Raw genomic sequence first — 26,334 nt, 5'->3', positions numbered from 1 at the left:
TTTGTTATTGGAATAAACCAGATTACAGAATGTACCTAAAGTCAGCCATAGCTCTTTTTCTATTTCTCCAACCATAGTGTGATTTTGTCAGAATTAGAGATTCAATCTGTACAGAATTCTTTTCGCTTCCTCATTTATTTGTTTTTTTATAGAATAACAAGGCTAATTGCATGGATTTGAAGTTAAACAAATCGGGGTTCACTTCCTTTCTTTGCTATTTATTATATAGGGAACTGTTGGAAATGTATCTATCTCTTGGAGATCAGATGTTTCACAGTGAAACAGGGAGGGTAGTAGTACTTACTGCGTAGAGTTGTACAATCCAGGGGCACCAGGGTTTTATCAGGATCCATTTAGATAATGTGTGTAAAACATTTAGCATAGTAGCTATTAAGGATTCAAGTAATAGTAACTATTATCTTTAATAATTATTATCCAAAATCCCTCACACGAGCAAATTGGAAAGTTCTTTAATTCCAAAGAATTGTCCTTTTTGAACTTAATTTTTGAGACAACATGTGGTGATAGCTGAGTGTTTTGAAAATGTGGTTCATGGACTTCCTGCATCAGAATGATCTGAAGTGTTTATTAGAAATGAGGATTCTTAAAACCAATTTCAGGACCTTAAGTTAGTATCTTGTGGATGGGAGTAAAATAGAGGGAAAGAATGGGAATCTGCATTTTTTAACAAGCTCCCCCAGCTTGCTTCTAGTGTTCAAGAAAGTTCTAGAGTCACTGTTGTGGAGGAAAGAAGAGTCATCTCAGAACTAGAGGACCTGTGGTGCAGGTCTGACCTGTGACATTTACTAGCCAAAGTGCGTTAACCCTTGCAATGCCCAGTTTCTCGTCTGTGAAAAGGAAACACTGATCTGCCTTCTCTACCTTCCAGAGCAATTGTAAAGATCAGCTGAGATAATAAAAACATTCGCTGACTTCTATCTAGTGTGTATACAGTTTACAAAGTGATTATATCCACCTTACCTCATTGAAACTTAGGATGGTCCCATGAAGTCAGTTTTCCTCCCTGTTGATGGAGACAGACGCTAAGTCGAGGTTACATGGCTTGTCTAGTAGGTTGCAGAGTTAGTGTACAAACCCAGGTCTGGACCACAAATCCAAAACTGAAGTAAAATCAAGGCTCCGTGTCAATGTGCTATTTATGAGCATCACTTTAGCTAAGACTGCCACCTTGGTTATGGTACTGAAGCTAGAGAAGAGGAACTTCATAAGAAAGTGTCTACATTCTAATTGCCCAGGTTACAATTATACATGCAAAGAGTAATAATTATTTGAAAACAAAAGCTGTGAGGTCATTGAGGTACACTTCCTTAGCCATGGCATCAGAGTCTGTGTCAGTCTTGGCGTGTCAAATATTTCTAACTCATGCACCACTAAATTCACTCATCTTAAATTATAAGCCTGATTAACTTCATTCATTTGATTTTTCTGGGTCATGGTTTTGTTTCTTCTGCCTCGATTTGTGCAAAAGAAAAATATTTGGAAAATCATTTTTGTTCCTTACATGCTCTATGAGTAAAAGAAAAGGCTTCCATTGAATGTTATAGTTGTCTTAATAAAATTAAGCATCTGCTACGTATATTCTGTGAAATGGCTGGATGGGTTTTCACCAAATTTGGAGGGTATGTCTGGGATGGTCCAACTTAGAATATAGGGTGTGTTGTGTATAATAAATAGATATTTGGGTGTCAGAGATGGGTACCCTTCCTAAAGACATCACACATCCTCCAGAGTTGCTGAACAAGAAGCAGCCTCAGGCTTCCCTGGTGGCGCAGTGGTTAAGAATCCGCCTGCCAATGCAAGGGACACGGGTTCGAGCCCTGGCCCGGGAAGTTCCCACATGCCGCGGAGCAACTAAGCCCGTGCGCCACAACTACTGAGCCTGCGCTCTAGAGCCCGCGAGCCACAACTACTGAGCCCACGTGCCACAACTACTGAAGCCTGCATGCCTAGAGCCTGTGCTCCACAACAAGAGAAGCCACAACAGTGAGGAGCCCACGCACCGCAAGGAAGGGTAGCCCCCACTCACCGCGACTAGAGAAAGCCCACACACAGCAACGAAGACCCAACACAACCAAAAATAAATAAATTAATTAATTAAAAAAAAAAAGAACAGAAGCAAGAAGCAGCCTCTGTGGCCAGGAAAGACAAGCCATATGTATTAGATTCACTGGTCAGGGTAAAAAAAGTGCTTTCAAATCTGAGCCAAAATCTGACGTCACAAGGTCAGACACTGAACTGTCAATGCTGATTTGGGACGTGGTTGACACTGAACTGTCAATACTGATTTGAGATGTGGTCGATCCTCATATAACCCCAGGTTGAGAGCTTGAGGACAAGGTCAGTACTTAACCACAGTGTTTTATGTTGGGTTCCCCCAAGAGTAGAACTGGATACAAGGATTTGAGTGCAGGTGGCTTATTTGGGAAATGGTCTCAGATGGGCTGGTAAGGAAATGGGCAGGTTTGACAGGGGACACTGGAAAGCCCAAGTAGGCTTCATGAGGCCTCCGTCCAGCTGGAGGCCTCTGGGAGTCCGAGGAGAACTCACTTCAGAGTTATCCCACCCAGGGGCAAGGAAGCTGGGGGGTATTTACCCTCCAACTTCAATCCATCATGGCTGTTTCCAGGGTGTTAAGACCCTGGCCCTTCTGACCTGCCCTGAAGTGTCCAGAAAAGGCCCTCAGGCAGGGAATCGGGGATACGTACAGCTAAAAGCCCTCAGCTTGACGGACCACTTCCAGAGTTTCCTGCAACCCAGAGGGCTGTGTCATGGGTGAGTTTGTCTGTGATAATGATGACATTACATTGGTAATGTAACAATACCCACCTATTGAGTGCCTCTAGTATAGTGGTTGCCATAGTGGATCCCTTATGTATCTCTTTCAACCCACACATGCCCCATGTCGAAGGCATTAGGATTCACGTTTCCCACGAGGAAGGGAAGAGTCAGAAAGCTTCGGTTACTGGCCTAAGTTCACTCGGTTGGCAAAGGAAAGCCAGAATCTGAACCCAGGCCTTTGCTATAGAACATACCCTCTCCACAGAGCAGGTAGTAAATACAGATTTGTTTAGTGGCCAAATTGAATATACATAAAGAGTTCCTTTTAACTTTTGGCACTTCAAGGTGGTGTTTTTGTTGACTCCTATCTGTCTTGACTATTTTCCGAAACCCACCCCTTACCTGTTCCTCTCACCTCTAGGCAAGGCTGACGTGTGTTATATAAGAAAATATGGATACTTTTTAGTCCTAGATAAATATGATGTACATTTTGTGTGTATATAAAGCCTCAGAAAGTTCACACTGGAAATTAGGCAGGTCAAAGGGACTCTGACGCCCTATCATTGACTCATGGCAGGAAGAAAAGGTTTCCCTCTCTCCCTACCTCACTCCCTTTCTTCAAGTAACCGAATGGGCTCAATGTAGCTTCATGCAACATATACTTATTTTCTGGACTGGTTCACAACAAATAGTATCAAAGTTTAAGAAAATGTGTTGGGCTTCCAACAAAGTTTGAACTATGCAGATGTTGGTGGGCTAGGAAGTATGAGATAAGCTGTTTCCTACCACAGGAAGCTTCTGCTACTCACCATAGGTTCATGGCTGATAGAAAGAAAAGTAAAAAAAAAAAAAAAAATTAGATAGATAGATAGGGTTTGAAATGCTATGAAACTGTGTTTTCCCAATGCAGTCACACTGAAACTCTCAGGTAACCTGGTCAGAGGAAGAAGGATTCTCCAGAGGGATTCAGTTTTTAGTCTCTAAGAGTTTCAGCCACCAGCACGCAGCGTTCATCTACTTGAAGGCATAAAATGTTAGAATTTGGAATAGTTAAGATTTGCCATGCAGTAAACTGTATAACAACTTCTTTGCTTATCTCCTCCCCCACCCCCACCCAAGCTCCAAGGGGGCAACCAAAGCCATTTTTTTCAAATGGATCAATGTCTGAAATATTGGCTTCTATTTCTGAAGAACTCACTTTTGAGCTTGTTTGTCCAACTCTGTGGTTCAAATTAATTTCACTCTTCAGGGATTTGTAGGCATGTTGACAGATTCAATGAAAAAAATGGAGTTTTATTGGAAAGGGTGTTAGTCGGGGAAACAAAGGGCTCGGGGGATAGTTTGGTAATGGGCTATGGAGACTTTCTTCCTAGGTCACTGGCTCAAATCTAGAACCTGCTTGGCAGTGATTGAAAATCATTACCACTTGACAGCTGCCTGACAGGTGGCCAGTAACATGTTGGTACCCTGCTCCTGCACCCCCTTCCCCTAGGCAGAATAATCACATGACAGGAGGGATACCATGGATTACATGAAAACACAGGAGCTGAAGTTACAGTTTTCTTTCTCAACCTTTTGTCACTTAGTGGGTTAAATATTTTTATCAATTTAACAGATTATGGCCCACCAAAAGATTTCCATGCTTACCTCTTAACAGTGGTGAAACCTGATTAAAACCAAGGGGAAAAAATGAAACACAATGAGCAATGATTGGTGAAAAAGTAACTGCTCCGTTGGTCAGCTGCTAATAGCTGAGCTAGACCATCTACACGTTTACATAAAAAAGACCAAAACATCATAAAAGGCCAGAACTGGCATCAGGAAAACAAGCAGGGACAAACCCCAAATAGAGGTTGGCTGCAGGAAGAAATTTGGCAGATTTCCATCTGAAGGGCCCTTAAGAGACAAGCAAGGCAAAGAGCCACGTAAGATTCATGATGGGCAGGTTGGCGCCATGTTAATTTCAGCATGGTCGTTCTCAGCTGGAACCCAGTCACCAGATCACATCTCTGCAGGAGTCCATCCTTAATGCAGGCTGGGCCCAGATAATGAGAACTTGATTCTTAATGGGGGAATTGCCTTCTTTCAATGGGCTTAAGCCAAAACCTTTAAAATTATTTTAACGTCATTTTTCTTTTTAATGGGACATGTAAGTACAAGGAAAATTATAGCATTAAAAAGGTTGCTTTGGACTTTCTTTTTGTAATTGCCTTTTAGAGGGTAGAACTTTTAATTCATTCCGAAAAGTTCCCACTGAGATGAGGAACCTGATGCAAGCTTCATATTCTGAGGCAAGTTCCTCATATTTTCCCCTAGAAAAACCCTCAAGACACTCACTAGTTTGAGCTCAACACGTGTTCATCCCCCATAGGCAATAAGCCACGGGATTTCCAGAGAGGTGGCAAGATTTATCCACTGCTCTTGACCAAAGGAAAGAGTGTGCTACAACCACATAAGAGTTAAATGCATAAAGTCATGTGTGATTAATTTGCAAACAATACCACAAGCTGCCCATCTAAAAGAGTATCACACCCTTCAGAGTACACCTGTATGAGACTGATGATTTGAAATGTGAGTTACTGCCTTACGTTTGGCTACAACGATATCATGGACAACTCCCCAAATCTGAGTGGTTATGACTACAGGCTTTGTTTTTTCTTGCTGCCAGGTCTGCATGTTGGCTGTGGCTTAGCTGGCCTTGACCGTTATAGGACCCAGGCTGCAGAGGCAACACCTGGAGACTGTTCTTCCCATCATGGAGGGCAGGAGCTCAAGAAAGGTAAGTAGAAACACGCAGAACCTCTTACAGCCTCGGCGTGAACTGGAACGTGATTGTATCTGATCACGTTCTATTTATTGGGTGAAAGTGATCAGGGGATGATGGGTCGGGGGAGAGGGGACATTTGTCGATCATGAATACAATCGACTGTAGTCACATAACTTAAAACCACAAAACTTAAAACTGTACAGTTATATTCTTTTATTGACTTAGTGCATGTTTACAAAGCATCTACTCACTACAGGAACTCGTTAGTGTATTGAGGTGAGCATGGTACATTCATTAAATCATGTCATCGTCTCAACAAAACTCCGAGGGAGGTACTTGTTCTCATTTTACAGAAAAGTCAATGGTAGCCGGGTGCAGCCAAGTACCGTGCGTTGGCCCTGACGCTAGGAAGTCATAGAACCAACACCCCAACACCGGAGCTCCAGTGCTCTCGCCCTGAGCCTGTGCTCCTCGGCAGCCCCTGGCCCTGTGCCCAAGACTGGGGCCAAGAGAAGAGGGCAGCGGGTCCCCAAGTGCAGATCAACATTTGGCCGGGATTGTTACATGAAGAGGGAGAATTCTCTTTCGGAAATGAGTTGAGGACATTCTGGAAAGTGAGATGGTTGATCAAGTTTGATCATCCCAGTTGAGGTCTGAAGTGAGGTGGGACTCTAAGTTAATGAGGCTGACTTTATGTGCCTTATAACCTGGTTTAGGAGGCAATTCTGAAGGGTATTCCCACTTCCTCATCATCTGCCTGCAGTTGAGGCTGGGAATACCTCTACAACCGTGGCTCCTGCATTATTAAGTCTAGAGAGAGACATAGAAGTATACTATGCCAACACAGTGAGCACAAAGGGACGTTCATTAACACTCAGTGTGTTTGGTAACTTTTAAACACTTAGTAGATACTATACCAAGTACAGGAAATTAAAAACAAAACCAGAGGTGGTACCTCCCCTCATGGAACTTATGGTCTAGAGGACAAGACAGACTTTTGTTAGACCCATTCATGGATATATAATTACAAAATGGGACACTTTTTTATTTTTTTAATTTGAAAGAAAGGGACAAAGTTCCATGAGAGGATAGGACAAAGGTGAGGAAGACTTCCACAAGAAGTGATGGGAATTTAAAGGAGAGAGCCGAATAGAGGCTAAATGTGTGTGTGTGTTAGTGGAATGAGAGATGGGAAGTGTTCTAGACTGAAGAAGAAGTGTGTGCCCAGACCCTGGGATGGGATGAAAGAAGTAACAGTCCAGCAGGACTTCTATAAAGAGCTGACGGCTTGAGTTTCCTCTTGGCTGGCATGCAGCTGCCTCTGAAAGGGGCCAGTGGCCTATAACTCCCCCTCATCTACAGCCAAGTTCAAAGAGAATAGATGTCACCTCTAGTAAGATCTTCCTCAGAGCCTGCTGCAGTCCCTATCTTGCAAAGGGGAGCATTGTTCAGCTATGAGAAATCAACTTCCCACTGCCCCAGAGAGCCCTGAGGTATACCTGAGGACTGGAGCCTGCACAGGTTAGAAGCTGCAGTAACAGAACCACAGTTTGCCATCCTCTGGGGGGGATCAGTCCCTTACTTAGGGAATTCAACACATGTTTACTGAGTATTCACAATATTCCAGAAGCATAGGAGAGAGATAAGACAGAGACAACCCTTCTATTAAAGAGTGCATGGTCTACAAGAGAAAACACACCCACAGGCGTGCAGTTGTAAATAATAGACTAGGATAATGCTTTAGAGTCCTGGCCAGCACGGGCGGAGAGGCCCCTCACTCAGATTCTGGATGTCAGGGAAAGCTTCTTGGAAGAGTTGAGGGTTGAGAAAACTGTTGGCCGATTAATAGGAGTCTCCCACAAAGAAGGGCCATCAGTAGCTCCATTAGAGGGAACAGTAAGTGCAAAATCATGGGTGTGTGCAAAATACAACAACAGTTCCACAATGTATTGGGATACCAGGAGCATTTAGCCTTCTGAGTCAATATCCCACCTGGAAGAAGGCCTTTGATTCAGCCTCGTCTCTGCTTCATCTGCAGTAATACTGCTTCCTGTTTTTTTTTCCCAGCGTTATTGAGAGATAATTGACATATAAGATTATACTGTATACACAGTGATGATTTGATACGTGTATATATTTCAAAATGTTTACCTCGATAAGGTTAGTTAACGTCTCCTGTCCTCACATAATTACCATTTTGTTGTCCTTGCTGTTACGGTGAGACTATATAGTTAACCCTAGTTATCTTACCGTAATTAGATCCCCAGAATTTATTCACCTTATAACTGAAACTTTGTGGCCTTTGACCAACGTGCTCCCATTTCCTTCTCCTCACAGCCTCCGCCAGGCAACCACACTTCTACTCTGTTTCTGTGAGTTTTATATTTTTAGATTCCACATATAAGAGAGATCATACAGTATTTGTCTTCCTCTGTCTGACTTATTAGCCTGATGCGCCTGTGCTTTCTGCTTCCAAACTCATCTTATATGGCCTCCCTAGAGTGCCATGAGACGTCCTGACAAAACTCCTGTCTGGATACTGGGTGTCTTTGGGTTTGGGGCTGCAGGGATGGTCAGTGTGGGAGTTATTGACACAATTACTGGGAGGTTTGGGGGGCTGCTGAGCTCTGGAGGGCATTTCCATGGCACACATCTCCACTAGGAGATTCCTCCGCTAGGAATCCTTTCCCCGACTCTCAGTTCAAAGCCAGTGGCTCTAGCACTCATCGGGGAGTCACCTTTTCCCCCTTTGGTATTCATGGGGGGATTTTCTTCATTGTATCTCTGTTGTATTGTTTTATATACATATAGAGCCTCTCCTGCTAGACTGGGAAATTGTAGAGGGCTCTGTCTAGTTGATTTGGGGCATAGTGTCAGGTAGTGTTTATAGGCAGAGCTTGCATTTCTACCACCTCCCTGCAGGTAGGTAACTGTACACACTGAGCCCCCTGTTCCTTCTTTTTTTTTTTTTTTCTTTAAAGATTTGATGAAAGTTCATAATAATGGAATTGACAAGGAAATTTAGTTATTTCTGAGATATACATTTTAAAGTAATAACTAGAATTATGACTTATAACATTATACCAGAACATATAAGATTTTTAGAAATTTCACGTAATGCCTGAAACATTTATATTAACATATTTCCATACAAATAACCCAATGAAAGTTTAGTATTAGTTGTTTTGTTTGTTTGTTTTTTTGTACTGCAGGTTCTTATTAGTCATCAGTTTTATACACATCAGTGTATACATGTCAATCCCAATCGCCCAATTCAGCACCCCACCATCCCCACCCTACCGCAGTTTTCCCCCCTTGGTGTCCATATGTCTGTTCTCTACATCTGTGTCTCAACTTCTGCCCTGCAAACCGGCTCATCTGTACCATTTTTCTAGGTTCCACATACATGCATTAATATACAATATTTGTTTTTCTCTTTCTGACTTACTTCACTCTGTATGACAGTCTCTAGATCCATCCACGTCTCAACAAATGACTCAGTTTCGTTCCTTTTTATGGCTGAGTAATATTCCATTGTATATATGTACCACAACTTCCTTATCCATTCGTCTGTTGATGGGCATTTAGGTTGCTTCCATGACCTGGCTGTTGTAAATAGTGCTGCAATGAACATTGGGGTGCATGTGTCTTTTTGAATTATCGTTTTCTCTGGGTATACGCCCAGTAGTGGGATTGCTGGATCATATGGTAAATCTGTTTTTAGTTTTTTAAGGAACCTCCATACTGTTCTCCATAGTGGCTGTATCAATTTACATTCCCACCAACAGTGCAAGAGGGTTCCCTTTTCTCCACACCCTCTCCAGCATTTGTTGTTTGTAGATATTCTGATAATGCCCATTCTAACTGGTGTGAGGTGATACCTCATTGTAGTTTTGATTTGCATTTCTCTAATAATTAGTGATGTTGAGCATCTTTTCATGTGCTTCTTGGCCATCTGTATGTCTTCTTTGGAGAAATGTCTATTTAGGTCTTCTGCCCATTTTTGGATTGGGTTGTTTGTTTCTTTAATATTGAGCTGAATGAGCTGTTTATATATTTTGGAGATTAATCCTTTGTCCGTTGATTCGTTTGCAAATATTTTCTCCCATTCTGAGGGTTGGAAAAGAAGAAGTAAAACTGTCACTGTTTGCAGATGACATGATACTATACATAGAGAATCCTAAAAATGCCACCAGAAAACTACTAGAGCTAATCAATGAATTTGGTAAAGTTGCAGGATACAAAATTAATGCACAGAAATCTCTTGCATTCCTATACACTAATGATGAAAAATCTGAAAGGGAAATTATGGAAACACCCCCATTTACCACTGCAACAAAAAGAATAAAATACCTAGGAATAAACCTACCTAGGGAAACAAAAGACCTGTATGCAGAAAACTATAAGACACTAATGAAAGAAATTAAAGATGATACCAACAGATGGAGAGATATACCATGTTCTTGGATTGGAAGAATCAATATTGTGGAAATGACTATACTACCCAAAGCACTCTACAGATTCAATGCAATCCCTATCAAATTACCAATGGCATTTTTTACGGAACTAGAACAAATCATCTTAAAATTTGTATGGAGACACAAAAGACCCCGAATAGCCAAAGCAGTCTTGAGGGAAAAAAACGGAGCTGGAGGAATCAGACTCCCTGATTTCAGACTATACTACAAAGCTACAGTAATCAAGACAATATGGTACTGGCACAAAAACAGAAACATAGATCAATGGAACAAGATAGAAAGCCCAGAGATAAACCCATGCACCTATGGTCAACTAATCTATGACAAAGGAGGCAAAGATATACAATGGAGAAAAGACAGTCTCTTCAATAAGTGGTGCTGGGAAAACTGGACAGCTACATGTAAAAGAATGAAATTAAAACACTCCCTAACACCATACACAAAAATAAACTCAAAATGGATTCGAGACCTAAATGTAAGACCGGACACTATAAGACTCTTAGAGGAAAACATAGGAAGAACACTCTTTGACATAAATCACAGCAAGATCTTTTTTGATCCACCTCCTAGAGTAATGGAAATAAAAACAAAAATAAACAAATGGGACCTAATGAAACTTCAAAGCTTTTGCACAGCAAAGGAAACCATAAACAAGACGAAAAGACAACCCCTGTTCCTTCTTGCAATGTCGTTTAGTCTCTTTCTGTAAGAAATGCCTTTGGGATTTTGATAGGGCTTGCACTGACTCTGTAGATCACTTTGGGTAGTATGGGCATTTTCACAATATTTTCTTTCAATCCATGAACAAGAAATGTCTTTCCATTTGTTTCCATCTTCTTTAATTTCTTCCCTCAATACTTTATAGTTTTCAGTGTATGTCTTCACTTCCTTAGTTAAGGTTATTCCTAAGTATTTTATTCTTTATGATGCTCTTTGAAATTGAGATTGTTTTCATCATTTCCTTATCAGGTAGTTTGTAATTAGTGTATAGAAACACAACTGATTTTTCAGTAGTGACTTTGTATTCTACAGCTTTACTGAATTTATTAGGTCTAACAGTTTTTTGTGGAGTCTTTAGTGTTTTGAAAAAACAGGTCTAAAATTCACATGGCACCATAGTAATTCCCCCAAATTATTCCACACATTTAATAAAATATGAATTTTAAAAATCTAAAAAGCTTATCACCGAAGTTGACAAAATTATTCTAAAATTTATTGGGAAAACTAAAGTGCTGAGGAAGCATTTTAAATCAAGTGGAAAGGACGGATGACTCAATAAAAGGCACTGGAATATTGACATCCAGATGGGGAGGGAGACTAATTCAGATCTCTGTTTCACGCAATATTCAATAATGAATTTCAGTTGGATTAAATATCTTAATTTGAAATGCAAAATTTAACATGCCCTTTACAAAATAGGAGACTAACTTTACGACCTTGGAGTGGGAAAAGATTTCCTTTTTTTAAAATGCTAGAATTTTATCTCTATTATTTTTTACCAAAATTTTTGGAAAAGACCGAAATTATTCCTAGTCCTAAAAACAAAGTTTTCTCAAATCTGAGGATAGTCATTTTCTAGTTGTTTGTTTTTTAGAAATCAAAATTGGACTATGAATTGCTCAGAGTCTTCTTTTTTTTTTTTTTTTTTCCATGATGAAATGTAGCTGTGGCATTTACTATTAGAAATATCTTACTGGAATCAGGGCTCGGTAGATAGTTTAAGTTAACTAAGAAACGGCAGTTAGGAAGGCTTTTTGTGACTCTCTGTTTTCACACATTCTGGTTATTTTTTAGAGATGCTTCAGTGAGCTGGCTATGAAGGGGTGCCTTCTTGGGTTGGGAGGCTAGGTCTATCTTACCCTGATGTTTCAAGGCTATTGTGCCCTGCACATAAAAGTAGGAATAGAGTGATAAGTGAACAACCAGTAAGAACCATGATAGATCAATGTTTTAAAATAAAATACATAATTAAAACTACTGACCCACAAAAAGGTGCAACTGGATACAGAAAATGTGCATGTACAGGGAAAAGATTTCTTTTTTTTTCTTTTTTTAAAATTGGGGTAGAGTTGATTTACAATATCCTGTTAGTTTCAAGTATACAGCACAGTGATTGAGTTATATATATATCTCTGTATATCTATTCTTTTCCAAATTCTGGGAAAAGATTTCCTAAACAAGATGTACAAAGTAAAATCCTTAAATTAAATATTTAAAATCTAAGGCTTTTCAACAAAATGTTAATTAGAAATCCACATATTAAGAGAAATATTATTTTTATATTACATCTAAATATATAAATAATTCTGGCATATTAATAAATAAAAGCTATACAACCCATTGCAGGGTGGAGGGAATGGCCAAATGATAAAGAAAATTCAAAGAGAAAACCCAAGCATTTGACAAAAATATGCACATCATTTCCCTTGTTGACTTACAATACCTTTTTGGTTGTTTACCAAACATGGGCATCTGTCTCTAGACTCTCTTCTGTTTCTTTGGTCCACCAGATAAAGTCGTTTCTGCCACTTTATCACTATATTTTGCTTTATCACTAAATCTGTGCTCTCCAATAGGGTAGTCATTATCACATGTTGCTATTTAAATTTAAATTAAAATTCAATTCCTTGGTCATACTAGCCACATTTCAAGTGTTCAGTAGCCGTAAGTGGCTAGTGGCCGCCATATTGAATAGCGTACGTATAGAATACTTCCATGATTACAGAAAGTTCTACTGGACATTGCTGCTTAAACTTATAAATTTATAAGCTTTAGTGTCATTATAACAGGGCGAGTCTCCTTTCATTCTTCCTCATCTTTAAAATTGCTTTGGCTCTCACTTTTCCAAATACATTTTAGAGAAAGTAATCAGGGAAATGTAAATTAAAAAAACAATGATATACCACTCCATAGCAACTACAGTGAATGCATTACATGGATCAGAATGGTACGTCTGAACACAATGGGAGCACAAGAGAGGAGCAAGTTGAAAAAGGAGTGTGTGTGTGTGTGTCTGTGTGTGTCTGTGTATAGGTGTAATGCTATGACACAATTTAGGCAAATTTTAAACCCCCCCCCAAAACTAGTCTAGTTATTGTATATGGGTCACTATTATAGCTACTCTTTATTAGCATTTATTTTTTCTGGGCTCTGTTCCAGGCACTTTAAATCTATTAACATTTGACTGTTGCACCCAAGATTAATTTACGATCATCTTCCTTATTTGATTGAGGCACAGAAAAGTTAAGCAATTTGCCCCAACTTACCCAGCTAGTTGGTGCAGAGCTGGAGCTCATGGCCAGGCTGTCTGGCTTCCAAGTCTGCATTCAAAACCACGGTGCTGTCCTGGAATTAGACCAAATGACACTCACCAGACATGCGCGGGAACGTTTCCAAAGAAGGAGAAAATAGAAATGGGCTGTAGGGCTTTACCTGCTGTATAATGTGTTAGAGAGAGAGGTGGCCGGGGAGAGAGATAGAGAGAGAGGAGAATGGGAGATCTGAAGGAAAGAAAGGAGAAAATATTAATATCAGTCCAATTAGGTTAGTGGGTACATGGGTGTCATCATTTTCTGTTTAAGTTTTTAATTAATAAAGTAAAAAATAATGGGTATATTGTTAGATGAACTATGTCTCCGAGGACTTGCTTATGATCTGAGATATGCTAACTAGACTTCTGTGTTGTTAAGAGTCATCCCTTCTGTTTTGTAGAGTGAGATATGAGAGCTGAAGGATTTCTGAGGGACAGTTGCGAGGGATGCAAAGCCAGGTGACAGGAGACCCAGCTGGGGGAGATTCTTGGGGCACACAAAGGGAGGGGGCAGCTGCTGCAGAAAGCTGGAGCAACGATGGTGAAAGAGGATCTCCCAGAATCCTCTGGTGCTTGATGGAACCCTGTCTTCCATTTTCCCAGGAAAGCTTCATAAAAAAACTACATTTTCCAAATCTTTAGCTGTCAGATTACTATTTTCTTTTGGCACGTGGGGAAGAGGTGAGACTGGCCTCAGAGAGACCACAGTGTGCATGATGTGCTGCCCAGGCAGGTAACGTGATGCTCAGGTTACAGATACAAAGCATCTCTTCTTGGCACCCAGAAGGCCTTGACCATGGCAGTTAGTGTTACTAGCCAGCATCACTTCCCGTGGAGGCCTCTTCTCCCCTGGTGCTTTCTGCCCTCCCGTAAGTCCAGGGCCCCAGCTTCACGCCCATGTCACCTTGCTCCAGTGGCAGAGCTCCCTGCCCCAGTGTCCCAATCCAAGAGGCTCTCTGGCTGTCTCGCTGATGCTAGTTCACGTGTGGGGCTTTTTGCACAATTGCTGTCCTGGGAGCAGACAGGTAGGAGTGGCAAGATGGGGCCGACACGGGCAGGTCTGGGGCAGCTTAACAGTGTGACTGGCAGACACCTGCCAAGCCAGCAGGAGAAGGGGAGCTGGGTTCATTCAGGAGAGCGCAGGGAAGAGCGGAGGTGAAGGAGGCAGCTGGAGGGAGGTCTTCCCTCGATCCTTTTTTGCAGCTGGTCTGCAGGGAAAATGAGCTGTAACTGCCCCTGCCCACCGAGCCCCCTCCACTGCCAATCTATGGCTTCTTTCCTGTGAGCTCATCAGTAATTACGGCCCAGCAGGTTCTTAAGAAGCAAACTCCCTGAAAGGCACAGGCTAGCTCTGGCTCTGCCGCGTCCCCTCCTCGGACCCAGAAGGAGGTTTCCAGATCCTGGGCCTGCGGCTGGCCTGCACCTGCCTCCAAGCCAACAGCAGCCCTGTGCTGCTCCACACAGCCCAAGCACGGAGCTGTCGGGCTGTTTCCACACATGCCAGTGCACTTGTTTCCAAGCCAAAACACTCCAGAGGAGAATGATAAAATGCTGGGGTTTAGGGTATTTTGCAACTGAATTAAGCCCTGTGAGCCCTGCTGGCGAATGCACCAGGTGAAAGCTTCCCCACTACACATGGGCAGGGCTCTCGGGCTAGCTGAGAGGTAAAGGTACCCATTACAGTTCATCGCTGCAGCTTTGCCCACCTGCTCCCAGACCCCTTTGCACCCACGCCCTGAGGCCTGCCTGGTAGTTTGGATTCATGGAAGAGGCGGGATAGACTAGTAGTAAAGAACAGCGTCTGGGGGCAGACAGGACCAGTTAGCTCCCATCTTTGCTGCAGGTCCTTGGTGGTTGTTTTCTGAGCTTCCTTCTTTTTATCAGAGTGGAACCCTTACCTGCTTTGAAGATTTCTAAAATTAGAACTAAAAATATACTCATGTGGCTAGCTTCCCTCATTGAGCCTATTGGACAATGACATGTTATTTCCCCATTTCTCAAAATATTCTGCATTTTATAACGTCGATCATGGATTGTTAACATGGGTTTGTTTTAAATATATTTACTATTAATGAATTGTCAGAGATATGTACATATGTGTGTTTTTTAAATCTTCTCTGTCTCAAAACTAAATATTAAACAAATGAATGCTATATAGCTCATGTATTTGTTTTATTTGTTTACTAGTTCTGTAGAATATAGATGTGTTATACACATACACATATGGTGCTACATTTGTGTATCTATATGAAACTTAGCACTGTGGCATAATGAATGAGAACGGAGCTCTGAGCAGACAGACCTGAGTCCTACCATTTGCTCTGACACATCTTAGATTTGTGACCTTAAGCAAGTTAATTAACCTTTCTGAACTCGCTTTTGCTTATTTGGGGGGACCTTACGCAGAATGGTTCTAAGGGCTTCATCTCTGGAACCAGATTATCTGGGTCTGACTCCCAGGTCCACGAGTTACTCGTCTCTTTGTGCCTCAGTTTTCCCAGCTACAAAATGGGAATCAGACTAGTCCCCACCTCATAGTGATGCTGTGAGGGTTAAACGAGCTATAACAGAAAGTCAGGGAATATCACGAGCTTAAAGGGCTGCCTGAAACCGAGCTATTAAAATGACTATAAAATGGGAATCATAATAAGATCCACCGAAGAGGGTTGCGATGAGCAAAGTTGAGATAACGTGTGTGAAGCGTGCAGCTCCGAGCCTGACACCCAGGCGCTGCGCTGAAATGGCAGCTGTGGTTGCGGACATTTTGCTTCAGGCCGGGCTGCACACTCCCAGTGCCTGAGAGCCATGGAGTCTCCTGCAGCACCAGGATCCAGGGATGTGATTGCGGGGGAGACGGAGGGTGGGAAAGGGAATGCTGTTACCCGGGCTCTGCCGCAGACAGAAGCCGCCGAGGCCGCACACCCCAACGCTCCAGGAGGCCCAGCTCCCGCTGCACCTAGGCCAGGACCATTTTGCTCAGCCACCTCTAGCTGCCAAATGTTGTTCTAACCACAGCCCTGTGATCCGCTGCCAGTCCTTGGGCAACGGAGGCGAGGTGTGCTGGGATCCAGGCGAGGCCCTGGGGTGAGGGCCTGCCGATCCCGACAGCCGCGCCAGCGCAGGGCCGGGGGAATGTCCCGGGAGGGTGGGGCTGGACCGGGTGCCTGAGCCTCACAGCCAGGACAGTAGAAGCCACATCACAGCCACTGAGGGGCTCCCTGCGCAGGCTCTCAGCCCCCTCTCGGCGCAGGCTCCAGCCACAGGAGCTGGGGGCACACTTGGCCCGATTGAGAACCACTCACACTGCCTTACAGTACAGAGGAGAAAGGAGGGCAGAGGAGAAAAAAGAAGTTGAGGAGAAAAACGAGAGAGACCAAGAGATGTGGGAAGAGAGGAAGGGAGAGGAGAGAGAGAAAAGGAAACGGCCACTGTGCAAGTGTGGTCTTGGGAGCCAGTGTCATGGCCTCTTCAATCCAGGGCCCTCCCTCTGAATGGGCCCCACGGGGCAGATTGTGGGAAAGACCCACTTAGGAGCAGATCCTTCCAGAAAGGCCCAGGGTGGCAGCACTTTCCATCGCATAAAGCCTTTCCCCAGGAAACACCTGGTTTTCATCATCAGTGCCAATGTTTGCAGCCCCCAAATCCCCCATCTGTCCCTATGCAAGGAGGGGGGCCGACACTGTGTCCCCCCAGGGCCACGTGTGTCTCCTTGGCCGGTTCCAAGTATCCAAAAGGGATGGTGCCAGAGACGTCCAGGGTCCAAGCCTCTTGCAGGGCTTCCCCTCTGCCGAGAACAGCTAACCGTGGGGATGCATGCCCAGAACACAGAGGAGAGGAAAGGTGTCGGGACACACTTAAGTCAAAGAAGTGCATGTTGTTTATCTGAAATTCAGATTTAACTGGGCTTTTTGTATTTTTATTGGCTAAGTCTGGCCACCCCTGACAGGCAGCTCCGACCTGCCTTCAGTGGCTATTTCAAACTCCTGCCCCCATCACATGTATCCCAAGAAGGTCACCAGCTTGGGAGGGCTGGAGCTTGACCATCCTGCTGAACAGCTGGGTGATTTTATCCTTGGTGAGAAAGGGACAAAAAGAGAAAATTGGTCTCTTGGTTAACTTGAGGCTAGATCAGGCATTCACTGAGGGCTGAGTGTATCTATCCTAGGGTCTGTAGCAGCCATTCACCTGCGTCATTTCATCTAAGGCTGATGGCCATCTAAGGAGCAGGATTTGCATTTCTGTTTCTCTCCGGGCAGATTCCCTCTGCACCAGTGCGGAAGCTGAGCCTGCCTGAGATCCAGCCCAGGGCCCTGGCCACAGGCTGCTGGGCTGAACTTGTCCACAGCTGATGTCGACTTCGCTGGGGGATTTTAGTTCCGATCTTCTCTCTCTCAATACCTTTACAATGTCCCTGTTTCCAAAATGAGCGCCCGATGTGCCTGCTTTTCCAGGTGAGTCAGAATCCGAAGGCAAACGTGGTTGGTGATAAGGGAGAAAACCTTAGTCCAAGAGGCTCAGGTGGAAAAAGTGTGGGTTGGTGACACCCAGCCCTGAGTCAGAATCCCAGCTCTTGCATTGCCTACGTGACTGCACAAGTTACGTGAGATTGTTTGAGCTTCAGTTTCATTTGCTAAATAATTGGGATAATAATACACACAGCACTGGGTAGTTAGGATTTAATGAGAGAAGGCATGAGAAGTAAGTACCCATCAACTGAGCTATTATCTCCCTGAAATGATGGCTGGAGAAGAATAAAAGGGATCTAAAGTAAAGACGTGTAGTAGATGCTTCATAAACGGTAATTACGACTATTGTTACTAACCCCCTTTGGAATAGGCTATTCGTTTCCCAAAAGCCACTCAAAAATCCTGTTCCTGTTGCAGAGAACTGGATAAATGACTCCTTTTATAAACTAGCTTTTCACTTGCGGGAAGTGGGTTGCTGATCCTACCCAGGTTAAAATGACTGAAAATCAATTTGATTTGACAGCTGCTGAAGAAACGAAATGCACGTACAAACCGATGAGCAGCAGAGCCCATCGGCGCTGACACAAAGCGAGACCACAGAGAGGGCTGCTGTCTACGATCCAGCCGCCTGCTCCCTGTTGGGGCCGCCAGCCTGGCCACCCATTGACAGCAGGTAAGGTCGGAGGCTCCGCTGACGCCGCCACTCCCCACTCCGGGGCCTGCAATGTGCACACCGGAGCCCAGGTGCTGGGGCCCTGGCCTTGGGGACCCACACCCCAAACTGCAAACTCAGGAGTGTTCTCTGCTGCCTTGCAGTACGGTTAGCGACCACTAAAAAGGCAGAACCACCGGGATCCGAGAGCTGAGCTGCTCGTAAGATCAAGGAAGGCAACAGGTCATTTCATCCACCTACCTCTTGCCAAAGAACTGAGGGCTTCAGTCCCCGCCCCCTCCCTGCCTCACTCACTGGCCCCCAAACCCCTACTCCCAGGTCCCCATGCTGTTTCTTTGTTCCCATCAGATCCAACTGCCCAACTCTTGAAATAACACATCCTCTGAGGCCACTAGGCCCATTGCAGGCCGCCTTGTGTGACTCAGGGAAGGCCCTCAGCCTCCTCGAGCTTCAGTTGCTATGGTGGTCAAGTGGGGAATAAATCAGCATTAGCACTTCCTGCTAAGAACCAAGGGGCACGTGAAAGCGAAAAGGCTTTGTCGGCTGGGTGGGCTTCCAGATGGGAGTTTCCGGGTATCCGCCATGCTCTAGAACACTGGGAATGTTCCCCGGGTAAGAGTGGGGACCTTACTCATTGACCTCCTCCCTCCTGCCGTTTTTCCGTGCGTCCTGATTTTCTTCCACTTGCTACGGGGGAGGGTGGGATTGTCGCTGGGTCAACGCCACTGGAGACTATTCTCCCTGAGTTCTTAGCGTAAGTAACCCAGGAACCAAACTAAGGAATGTGGCTGCTTAGAATCCTCCCTGTGGGTTTATTTTAAACTAGCTACTAAGACTTATCATTAATAATGATGAAATAAATAAATCCTATGGCTGTTTCCCCCGCCATACCAAGTTGCCCTAGTAAGAAATAGCATCTTCTTAGACCATACCTCCCCTGAAGACATCTATCTTTACTTTTTTTTTTTAATACATTTATTTATTTATTCATTTTTGGCTGCATTGGGTCTTCGTTGCTGTGCGCGGGCTTCTCATTGTGGTGGTTTCTCTTGTTGTGGAGCACAGACTCTAGGCTTGCGGGTTCAGTAGCTGTGGCGCGTGGGCTCTAGAGAGCAGTCTCAGTAGTTGTGGCGCACGGGCTTAGTTGCTCCGCGGCATGTGGGATCTTCCCGGACAAGGGATCAAACCTGTGTCCCCTGCATTGGCAGGCGGATTCTTAGCCACTGAAGCCAGAGAAGTCCCTATCTTTACTTTTATATTCTCTCTCTTTCCCTCCACCCACCAACCCACCGGCCCCGTCTTCATATATCTTGAACTGCTTTCCTGATCAGTGAGCCACGTGGGCCATAGGCTATTATCTGTTTCAGCTGCTCTGGAAGATGCTTGCCTATTTTTCTAGGTACAGCCAGGTGGAATCCTGTCCACCACTTAGCTTTTATTTTAAGCCAGATCTAAAGACACCCTCCAAGTTTGGTAAACATCCATCCCCCCAGTTTCATCTGCACAGAAAAGAAGCTTGTTTTGTTCACAGAGATAAATATTGTGACTGTCTCCAGCCTGAAGGAAAGGCTGCCTTAGACAACCGTGGACAAATTGCTTCACCGTGTTCCAGGAAAGTGCCAGTTACTTGCAATATACCAACAATAGGTTTCATGTAATGAACACTGACCACGCACTAAATATCTTATTTAATCACCAATACCTCCAACAAAGGTTAGGTACAATTATTATCCCATTTTATAGATGAGGCACATGAGTCTTGGAGAGAGGAAGCCATTTGCTCAGAACTAAGAGCTAATAGGAGCCAGGATTCAAAGCAGGGATTCAAAGCAAGGCCTTTAAAACACTTACCACAAGCCCTGCTAGTTAACTCACCATGCTTTTGTGTGGACAAAAGGCCCGTGAGCTGTGTACTGGTACTTTTGCAGAGGAGGGGCGAGCTCCGGGAGCCTTAGGTGTGATGAGTTGACTGAAGAGCCTTGAAAGATGTTCTCGAACCTCAGCATCTGGGAGGGGCCTGGGAGCTGCCACAACCCAGCTTCGTGGCAATTGAACACTCTGCGTGTGATGATGCACGAGATTGTTTAATTAATTGCACGGCTCACCTGTCACCATATCTGCCTTCATGAAGCATCTTTCATCTCGGATCTCCAAAGCAGGCATAAAAGTTGTAATTAGTCGTAATGATTGTCATGTTTTTTAATAGTTATCTGCTATAAGGTCCCTTTGACAGGTGAAGGTGCTGAGGCTTGGGGTCAGAGGGAGATGCGAAACGTGGAGACCCCAGACATAAACTAGCCAAGGCCCTCCATTCTTGAGGAGCCTCCCAGGAAGCTTAGCGGGCCGTAAAACAAAGAACTGCCACAAGCATATGAGTCTGTCTCCTCTTGCCTTTGGGAGTGGCTCACGTTTCTTTCTGGATGGAGGAGAGTGGTCACTTTCCGTGGCATTTTAAAACAGGTGTAAACAGTCCATTCCGTTATAAAGGCAAAGGGAGGTTAAGATTCAAGATACTCCTCTAGCACGCACCAACCCCAATCTGCTCACTGGCAACACCTGGGCAAGAGTCATGATAAATTCTAAATCACAACAGTTTTGCCTTCTTTTCCAAGATAGTCAGGTGTGACCACAAGAGGAGACACAGAGAGACTCAGGAAAACAAAGGTTATTCTACCCACTGGTGCTGGACACAGGAGGCGAGTGGCGCAGGGCACATGGGAAAGACACCAGGGTGGACGGGAGGCAGAAGACAGGAGCGGGGTGAACTCTGAGACCGAGGCCTTTATTGGGGTTTCTGAGGGCAAGGCAGCAAAGGGCAGAGTGAACAGCCTAGGACGGGCTAGTTGAACAATTCAGTGAACTTTGGGCTGTAGGGATGGTCCCTAGTTGCCTGGTACCTGGTCCTGGGCTGGTTAAGGCAGAGGGATATTGTCTCGGGGGTGTATGGACCAGATGGAGGATTGGTTAGCTTGCATATCAAAGACGTACTGGATCCTTTCCTACCTCTAAGAATTGTCTGGTCCAGGGAGGGACAGTCTCTTCCCAGCCAGAAAGGTTTTTATTAAGATGTCAAAGCATCATAATATACAGAAAATTATATCTATCTATCTATCTATATATACATAATAGAACACGGTGTGTGTGTGTGTGTGTGTGTGTATGTGTATGCTGGGAGAGGTAGATTGAGATTTGGGAAGAGAGTGGTGAGAAACTTTCTCCCATCTCTAAAGAAAAGGAAAAATTATGAACAAGATGAACTTTTTTACCTTCTCTTGGAGGAGTTCATAAGTTCCCCTCAGTGAGAGTTTCTTCTCTTCCTGCCTTTCCATTGACTCCCCTGACTGTGTATTTGAGTCCAGGACAATCTGAGATGAAGAAATGATGGCAACCAGGGTCGTTGTAAGATGCTTAGTGGATGCTTTGTTTAGACTTAGAGATTCCTTTCGATCTGCCTATGTTCTTGCCCTTTCGTCGCATACTAGTGACTCTAGAATATGCTTCTAGTTCCGTGTCTTTGGATGCCCTAATCCTGAAAATCTCTCTTGTAATGACACTTCCTGGATTTTCAATGCAACCTGTGAGGTAAACAAGATTTATCCAAGGTCATTATTAGTTAATGGAAGAGCCACGTTTCAAACCAAGGGCTTTCTTCTTCTCAAACTATCCCACTGTGTCAGAATGAGAGAGAGATGAACCTTAGCTGAACAGTCATTTTTCAGGAAGTCATGAAGTGAAAACTCACCTTTGGAAAATAAATTCTGCCAGGAAAACAAGGTGGCTTTTTGGAGCAGAATAATGAGAATTGTTTAATAATTAGAAGGCTCATCGCGGGATCACATCTACAGACCCTTAGCGCCTCTTCAGTTCAAAAACTCTTATTCATATGCATCAGAAAACACATATAAGAATGTCATGTAATTGTATTTCTAAAAGCAAAACACCTGCACGGAAACCAGACAACTGAAAATTACCCCATTATCCTTCAACAGGAGAATAGATAAATGGAATAGAACACTAGACAGTAGGGAAAATAAATGAACTACATATAGGTACATGCAACAACCTGGATGAATCATAGAAACATAATGCTGAGAGGAAAAACCAAGTAAGATGATATAGAACATAGTGGCATTTTTACAAAGCTGAAAAACAACCCCTTGCCCACATACCCACACACAGTTGAGGGTTACCTACGTAAGTATAACTTCAACGGAAAGCCAGAGAATGATAAAGAAAATTTAGGATAGGCATACTTGATAAAGAAAAGAGAGGGGCCTTGGGAAGGAAGATTCATCGATATTATTTTATAGTTCTTAAGACATTGTTTTACAGGTATTTTACATTCAGTGTCATGACTGACATATAGATTACATACATAGATAATTTTGTATGTCCCCAAAATGCGTATCTCGGGAGACAGCTTCCTAGCACAAACAGCCCAAAGGCAAACCGTTTCATTCAGTGACAGTAGATAAACATGAACTTCAAGAAGAATACAAGGAATGTGGTGTGTGGGTGGAGGGAATGGGGCCCCAGAAGGAACTCAGGAAAAGAGGAAAGTGGAGGAAAAGGCTGGAAGCAAAAGCTGGGAGAATAAATGTCTGTGGTTCCTGGTTTTATTTCTCGTTTCGCCATAAGATCCTCTCAGTTGCTGATTATGCCCTGTTCTCACACCCTCTAGGATATTTTTAAGGCCCCAGAGACAAGGGATGCCCTCCCCGGGATGTAAGGCTTGCCCACTTTCACGCTGGCAAATACACAGGCTAGAGAGGGAACCAAACTCAGAGTCAAAACCCCAGGGCTCACTTTCACTCTAACAGCGTGACTTGGTAGAGGTCTCCAGGGCTCCCAATGATGGGGACACATGAATAAAATACAGATGAGATCGCATTGTAAGGTGCAAAACGCTGTGCTTATATCAAGGTCTCTGAGACGTGCTGCACCCAGGATGTGGGCTTGCTTGTTCTGCCTATCAAGTTCCTGGCCTCAGTTTGCTACCCTACTCTCTGTTTCACACAGATGGCCTTTGCCGTATTTAGGAACACCTTCTCAGCTTGGGAAGTCAGACAAAGACGGAGAAGTAGTTTCCCCCCCCCCCCCTTAATATTACAACTGAAACTGTAACACAAAATATCCTAATGAAAAGTGAGAAGAAAATTATCTGGATATCACAAAAACCTGTCATTCAGCATCTCCAAACACTTATGTTTGAATTATAGACTTAACGTTATTTTTTAAAATTTTATTGGAGTATAGTTGATTTACAATGTTGTGTTAGTTTCAGGTGTACAGCAAAGTGATTCAGTTATACGTATACATATATTCATTCTTTTTTAGATTCTTTTCTCATATAGTATATTACAGAATATCGAGTCAAGTTCACTGTGCTATACAGTAGGTCCTTGTTGGTTATCTATCTTATATATAATAGTGTGTGTATGTTCATCCCAAGCTGATGATTTAGCTCCCCTCCCCCAGGGACTTAATGCTATTTTGAATTTGTGTAAGACGTAGACACCCAGGAAAGAACCTTACTGATAATAATGGTAAAATAATAACAGTAATACTGGCAGCTGTTTTTGGGTTATGTCGAGGATATACCGCACACACACTGATAGCCTCACGTCCGGCACCTTGTTTATTTCAGAGCAAGATTTTGAGGTCAGTACCGTCATCCATTGACCGATGAGGGTCGGGGGCAGGCACTGAAAAGTAAAGCAACTTTGCCCAAGAATATTCTACAATTAGGAAGAGTCTGTGCTGAGATTTGAACTTGAGTCAGTCTGGCGATGAAACCACTCATGTTACAGCCAGGTTCTGATACATTATTTTCCAAAGATTTAACAGGCAGGAAACTGTAATAGCCAAGCTGAGAATAACCCTATTTTATGAAGGGCTTCAATTTATTTAACACACTCACCTACTCAGAGCAATTAATTACCAAGCATTTGCGAGCTGCCTGCCTCCGGCTCCAGCCCTGAAGGGGGAGGCCAATGTCTGTATCTCAGGGAAGCCAGGGGTGGAAGAAAAAAGCCAATCCACTCTGCTCCTGTTTGCCAAGCCACAGGCTCCCTCCAAAAATCAAGAGTTGTCACTCTTGGCAAAGAGCATTCAAAACCCAACGGCGCTTGATTGGAGTGGATTTCTCATCTGCTGCCTGGGCTCCTGCGTTCTCTGGGCAGCTGTCAGGTCCCCTCCCTCAAGCACCCTTCCCTCCAGGGTGAGGTGTAGACCACAGCACATGGCACTGGGTCCACCGCACAGCTCTGAAAGTTAGGGCCTTTCATGGGCACCTTGCTAATGAGGAAAGCAGGACCGGAGAGGGGAAGATGGTTGATCAAGAAGAGTTTAAGAACTACTGCCTGTTCCAGAGCCCCTGCCGTTGACAACCTAGCACACAATCTCTCCAAGGCAGGGCTTCGCAACCAGGGGAGCCTGTGCCCTCCAGCCCAGGACACTGAGTAATACCTGGGGACATTTTTGGTTGTCATTCCTGGGAATGGAGGCTGCTAGTGGCATCTGGTGGGGAGAGCCTGGGGCAGGGGTGCTGCTAAACATTCCACAAAGCATATGACGGCCCCCTCCCCCAACAAAGAATTTTTCCACCCCAAATGTCAACGGTGCCAAGGTTAAGAAAACTCGGGCTAAGTTTGGCCTTAAGGAAACAGAAGTGGGAGAGAGTTAAGTCCACTGTAGGAAAGGGACCCTCTTAATAGCCCCCTGCCTGCATTCTGCCAGCCCAGGCTCCGGCCACCCTGCTCTTAGTAGCTCGTGTGACGTCCGCCAGGCTGGATAGTCCGAAACATCCAGAGCCGGCAGAGAACGCCATGCTCCTTCTCAAGCCTCTCTCAAGGGGCAGGCAGCTTTGAAGAACTGGCAAGGGTAGGAGAGTCGAGGCGAGGGGGCGGCGATGGGAGCAGAGGGAAATGAGTTCTTTTTCTCCAGATGCATTGGTGATTACAGGCAGGACACCATGTGCCCTGCTTGCATCTCTAGGGAAGCTTCCTGCTTCTTAAGAATCACTTCTCAGTGTGGGGAGAGAGCGGGAAATTGTCTGGGAAGGGTTAAGCATGTATCTTCTCTGGTTGGCCTGTCTCCCAGGCTAAGTGAAGGCCGCTCCATCTCGCATGGATATGAAAGACAAACTGTGCAGATTGAAAACAGCTGTACGCCGAGTGAACGGGCCACATGGCCGTGGTGCCATGCCGAGGTTTAGCGCCATCGGTGCCCTTTTGTTTGATTCTGGAGGAGCAGCACAAATAAATACAGTAGGTTCTGTTTAAACAAAGGGCTCTGATCAATAGAGGTTTGTATAGCTTACGACCTTCCACCATAAACAGAAATTTGAGGTAAAAATCCACAAATCCCAGATCAATTACCAGATTATTTACCCTTTTGCACTGCTAATGTTCCAATCTGCCTTGCATATTAAACAGCCCAGGAAGAAAAGGATTTTTGTTGCAGAGGAAGAGGGAGGGCTGTGTGGATTTATTAGTTGTGGCAATCAAAGCATGTGCCATACGTTTTCTATATAAACCCGGCTGTGGTGATTGTGCAAATCGTCTAAAACAAATTTTAAATTCCAGGACTTTTCAGTCGATGTTACCAGTAGCTTTTTCTTTTTCGTTTCTTTCTTTCTTTCTTTTTTGAAGGGGCTTTAACCATCTGCCGCAAACTGTTATTGCGTTGTGGTTTGCTGTAAACGAAAGTACATATGTTAAGGGCTTCAGTCCTCACGCTGGTCCTTGGCAGCTGTGAAGCCTTGAGAAAAACCCCTGCCCTGGGTTTCCTGGACTCAGTTTCCCCGGGTGTAAATTTGGGCTTGTGTGGAAGAGTCACTC

The sequence above is a fragment of the Balaenoptera ricei genome, chromosome 19 (assembly GCF_028023285.1).
Source record: "Balaenoptera ricei isolate mBalRic1 chromosome 19, mBalRic1.hap2, whole genome shotgun sequence".
NCBI classification, from domain to species: Eukaryota; Metazoa; Chordata; class Mammalia; order Artiodactyla; family Balaenopteridae; genus Balaenoptera; species Balaenoptera ricei.
This window is presented reverse-complemented; position numbering follows the sequence as displayed.